The sequence below is a fragment of the Scleropages formosus genome, chromosome 7, assembly GCF_900964775.1.
Source record: "Scleropages formosus chromosome 7, fSclFor1.1, whole genome shotgun sequence".
In the NCBI taxonomy this organism is placed as follows: Eukaryota; Metazoa; Chordata; class Actinopteri; order Osteoglossiformes; family Osteoglossidae; genus Scleropages; species Scleropages formosus.
The window spans coordinates 17,102,684-17,108,683 of NC_041812.1; positions in this window are offsets into that span (position 1 = coordinate 17,102,684).

A 6,000-nucleotide genomic window follows, 5' to 3' on the forward strand; every position below is an offset into this window, starting at 1 on the left:
ACTTATGACAAAATTTGAAATAACACTTCCATACCAAGGTGTTGTCAGCTTGACTACTGATTTTTGTTATTCTAAATGGTTTGAATAAACTTTAGAAAAGTTGTGCTAAACCTAAGGGACTGGATTGTTACATGGACATCATTCCTGTCACATAGGGAAACAGCCCAACAGTAATATAGACAGCAAGACCCCTTTAAATAGTAATTCCAAAGTAATCTTTTGGAATTTATGCAGCAGTATATGGTATTTGTTAATGCTGGTAAATGGGGGAAGCTTACCTAGCACCCGGCACTATACTCGGTCAGAGAAGGACGCAGGATGTAGCGGTGGCCTCCAGCTGACTTAGGCAGAGAGCCTCCTGTCGAGAGCAGGGACCACAGACGATATGTTTTGATTTGCTATGAAATGACGCTGCCAAAGCATTATTCTTTTGCGATGGTAATGTATGCAGGCGACGGTCACTGGAGAATTCACATTGTGTCACTTCGAGGAATATGGAAGGCAGTCTTTTTTATTTTGATAATCTTTGTCCCCCTGCGCTACAGTTTTGAGCCAAAAAAAGCTGCGAAACTTGAGGCCCTGAGTGGCGAATGTGTAAGAGCTTCGATAATTGACACAAGATTGCTGCATTTGTGCTTGAAACAAACTGGACAGGGACCAGCACTGCATGAATTTTTCCACCAATAAGCACCAGTTCAACAGCTCCAAATTGTCTCTTAGGCACACAGAGCCTTGGGTTTTGATTTTGGAGAGATCATCCATATGAATGCATGGAGGAGATGTTCACTATTCACGAGTAAGGAATATTCAAACAGTTCAAAGCAATTTAAGGCAATTTCATTTACTTTGGTTTAATCCAGATGGCTGCCAGACATATGCCGGTTTACATTAGAACACTGGTAGCACTGCTAGCGCTGGGAATTGGGGTCAATGAGAATGTTGGGGACCACATGGTGATCTGAATGACAAAATGTGCTCTGATGCACCCAAACTTACAACAAACTCTCTGTTCCATAGGATAGGGTTAAGTGAAGTCACTAAGGTTTATTTGCTGCGATGATACTCGCTGTCACCTGAAGTAAGTTGTAACAACGTGTCTTAAAAGTTAGCTTATAAAAGTTTTAGGCACCATTGAAAGCTTAAGCGGCGTTTCCTACGATTTGCAATGGCCTGCAGCACACAGGATGTCTACTTATATTAATTTCATGGAGTTTAGGAGGTCAACAAACTCATTTGAAGATTCTCATTCATTTTTGAACTCCGGAGCCCTCATTCCTGCAGTGCTTTAAGCTATTCTAATGCTTCAGTTTACACGGAATATTATATAACTGTTGTATTAAAGGCATAGCACTGGATGGACAATGCACAGCTGTACCCAGAAACTGCATTTCCAAAAATGATAGGATTTCATGAAAAGCTGGACAAGCAAACCTATGATTCTGTATTTCGTCTTGCAGGACCTTCTAGAGAATTTCTTCATCTCACGTTATAGAGATTAATGACAAGGTAATGAATGAGACTTGAGAAAGGAGCTTAGCCAGCTGGTGTGATGGGTAAAACCAGGCTGGAAATCCAGATGAATGAACTCAAAGGCAGACCTAAGTTCTGGAGCACTAAGTATGTATGATATCAAAGTGATTCTTGCAGTCACTAACCGTGTTCACGAGACCCATCAAAGACATTAAAACTTTGAAAACTTTCTATTTCTGAGTAGTTCACGGGTTTATTTATTAATATTTTTCATCCATTATCAATAATCTCCTATCCAATGGAGGGTCCTGGTGGTCAGAAGCTCAGGCAGCACAGGGTGCCACGCCAGTCATGCTACACACTGGAGTGGACACTAGTCCACTGGACAGCAAGTGCACACTCTCTCACACACACTAAGGGCAATTCAGAGGCACCAGTTCATCTGAAATCCATGCCCTTCAGTCTGTACCATGCCTTGCGCCCTGTGCTTACCAGGCTTTGAATTAGAGAACCTTTTATGGACCTTCTCCCAAGGTGGGGTATAAGCCTGAGACACAGGAACAGGAGCCCACAGCACACAGTCCAAGACAGAATACCTTGACACTGTCCATCTGGTGCCAGATCTTTTTCATGGTACCACACCATGGCCACAGGACTGGCCATCACCTGCACTGCACACCCACCTGCCCCAGCTGTGAAGGAGGAATGATCAGATGCCAGAAATTTTCATCTAGAAGGGAACCACAGTTGTCACTACAGTGTGGGTACTGAGTACAAGTGCATTAGGCTTTAGTTACTTATATATATGAGTGAAGCCTCAAGGTTACATAAAAGCTTTCATTTTATGTATTTCATTAAATATGTCTTAAGGCATATTTAAAATGTAAGATCAAAAAAGAAGATAATACTGCGTGACTAATACGAGAAGAGGGGGAAACTTGTTTTCTAAAAATATGCAAAACCAGAGCATCACAGCTCCCAAACACCATTGCAGTGACATCCCACTCCCTCAGACCCCCCCCCCCTCCATCTCCCCGGTTAAAACACGGACCGCTAATGTGTTATTTTTCCATCTCCGGGAGCATTTTCAGATTGATATTATGAGGAATAAATAGTTTTAGTTAACACAAGCAAGGGGCTATACTTGCTCAGGGCAGAAACTCATGAATAATGATCATGCTGGAGGTTGGAGGAAATGCGAAGCATTGCAGCGACTGCAGCCTCCCTCGGGTTGCAACTGGAGCACAACCAGACAAAACTGAGCTTAAAACATGACATGTGGTGGTGAAGAGGGGCTCATGTCCACCTCCCCTCTTCAACCTTGTTCACCTTGTGTTCTGAGCCCAGCTGTGGATGTTTAATTAATCATGCTGGGCTGGCAATTTTACAGTCATACACTACATGCTTGTGTTAAGATAAGCCAAAAAACTTCTTTTAGCAACAGCTAGAACATAATTTCAAAAAGATTACTGCTTGCTTCCTGTTTTTTCTTCCATTTAAACTAATTTTATCTCAGTAAACACCATGAATGTATACTTTTCTTGCTGAGGTATAGGAAAAAATACAGCGATGTTGTTTAAATATGGGGGGTGCGTGGTGGTGCAGCAGGTCTGGTTAAGTCCTGCTCTCTGGTGGGTCTCGGGTTCGAGTCCTGCTTGGGGTGCCTTGCGACAGAGTGGCGTCCTGTCCTCGGTGTGTCCCCTCCCCTCCAGCCCTGAGCCCTGCGCTGCTGGGTTCGGCTCCGGCTCACCGCAACCCCACTCAGGAAAAGCAGTTTCAGACTCAGCGTGTATGTGTGAGTGTTTAAATATGGCAACTACTAGATACATGGTAACAATGTGAATAATTAATAGAATTAGAAAACATCCTATGACATGATGCAGAAACACAGGGAGTGTTTTATAGGATGCTTCAATAAATGATGACGAGTTTATTTATATTTTTATTAAATGTTTAACAAAGTTCGCTGGGTGAGTTCAGTTAGGTCTGGTTTTGCAAACTACAATCGTACACTTTTTCCACGAAATAAAACAAATGTTTCCGAGCACTACAAATGCCAATAATTTTCGTGCGAAGCCCACGTAAGCAATTCTTAGAGGGCACTGCAAATGTTATTGTTTGAGGTTTTACTGGGGGTCTGTGATCCCATCCATCTGAGACTTTATTTAGCCCCCTGGTCCTGCCACAGTTTTCTCTGAACTTAGATCACTCCACAGCGCCACACTCCCTGGGGGGTGACAGTAATGTCATACACCCGTTTGGCACGCCCATCTTTCACGGCCAGACCGAAGCCTATTAAGAATGACTACTTACCATGGAAAAGGATAATGTGTCCTTCATGTAGCCAACCTTTCCACTGCTTGACACACACACTGTGACACAAGCAAATGTGTACAAGTTCAGCTGCAGCCCTGTGTGCCCTTCACAACTTATTTCACGCACAATCAGCCATTTTTTTTTTTCCCAGCAACAAAGAGTATCCAGAGAATACCTTTATTTTAAATTATTTTAATGGAGATTCTATTTTCTTTTCCCTCTTTAAAAAAAAATTGATGACATTTAAATACGGCTACCACCGTAAATTTTCCACGCAGTGCATCAAGGTGAACGTAGTTTTGTGTGTTGGATTCCCGATATTGGGGCTTTAATTAAAGAGCAACACCTTAACACCGTGCTGCCCAGTCGAGAACTTGGTGACACCTCCAATTATTCACCACGCCCACCTGCCAAAGCCTGCAGAGGTCAGCTGATGAAGTTGATTACCCCCGACAGGGGCTCGCGCTCTGGTCACGCACATTTTTGTCCTACGCTCAAGGTTCCCCCACCGTCCTCCCAGCACAGACCAAAGGCCATCCATGATACATGCCGGAGTTATAACCTCGAGCATCGAAGATCGCCGAGCACTTTGTAAATAAATTGCCCTGCCATCATGATGAGGTGTGCACCATATTTCCAGGGTAGGAGAATAAACAATCCCTAGTCAATTATTGACTGGACCTCTGTGGCCTGAAAGGCCTTTTATTTTGGAATTAGCCTCTCATTCATGGAATTATGAATGAGCAGCAAGTTAAAGTTTACCTTATAGGAGTCAACCAACACACTGGTTAATGCACATTCATTCACACACTGCTCAGTGAGGACATTTCTGCTCTGTGGGCAGCACAGTGGCTCAGTGGGTGGCACCGGTACCTCACAGCACCTGAGCTGTTTGACCCTCCATCAGTCTGTGTGGAGTTTGCATGTCTACCATGTGTTTGTGTGGATTTCTGAACTCTGATAAGGCATACACAAGTATTAATAATCATTTGTGCAGCACAGTGGCACAGCAGGTAGCACTGGTGCCAGGCAGCACCTGAGCTGTGCCATTGGTACAATCACCACTCAGCCTGTGTGAAGTTTCCATGTTCTCACCTTAGGTTCAAGTGGCTTTGCTCCAGGTGCTCAACTTGTAAAGTGGTCACAAAATTGCCCTTTGTGTGTGTTATGATGCATTGCTGTATAAATGAGTGAATGACCATACTGATAATGCAGTGATTTAGTATGCTGTACTATAGTATTTTGCATAGTAAGTTGCCTTGGCTAAAGGTTTAAAATACTACTTAGTAATCGTTGCTTCTTGCTTTGGAGAAAGGCATCTGCAGAATGTATGAATGTATATTTATTCTATTATGCATTTGCTTCTCTCTGTCCTTTCCCAGGTTTTATTTCATGACAATTTTTATAAGACTGGCCCAAGCTCTACACAGAATTCTTTTCAAAGGTAACGTGAAAGGTGGAGTAAATGGAGTGTGTGTGTGTGTGTGTGTGTACCAAAGCACAAACACATGAAACATTTACAGAAGCGCTGATGGCGCACAGGCCTTGTCACATGTCACGCACTGTGCCTGAATTTCTTGATTGACGGATTCATACAAGCTTGGAGATGGTGTGTGTGTTCCAGCGGGGAAAGGCACTCAGCTTGGGCACTATTAGCCCGGTTCTGTTATATTGAACTCCAGTAAGTGGAGCTAATAAGAGGTCAGCCTGCAACCCTGGGGAGAGCCATCATTTTTATAAGTTAAGACAACTATGTAATTAATCAACTGATGCATAGCGTTCCTCCTCAAAATAGCTTGACGTTACTAGTTAACTCCATAATGTGAAACTAATACTTGGAAGCGAACGGGCACTCATACATTTCACATCTATTTGTAGCGCAAACACTGCTCCGAAGTCTCCCGTTTTGCTGCTCTTTTTCCTGTGGATTGAGAAGATAGCGATGTACAGCGTCGCGTATAAATACCACCGTTCAAGAATTAAATGAATGTTTAACATGCATCATTTTGTCGAGCATCTGTACACTTTTGGTTAATCATCGAAAACACTGTTAAAATCCCACAGTAATTAGACATCGCAGCCTGTTCAAACACTGAGGCAAAAGAATAATTTTGTGTGATTTATGGCATTCCCTTTTCATTTCTCCGGAACGCTACGGAAGGAACAGATCCACCTTGGCCGTTCCATTAAATGAAAGAACAAATGTTATCAATC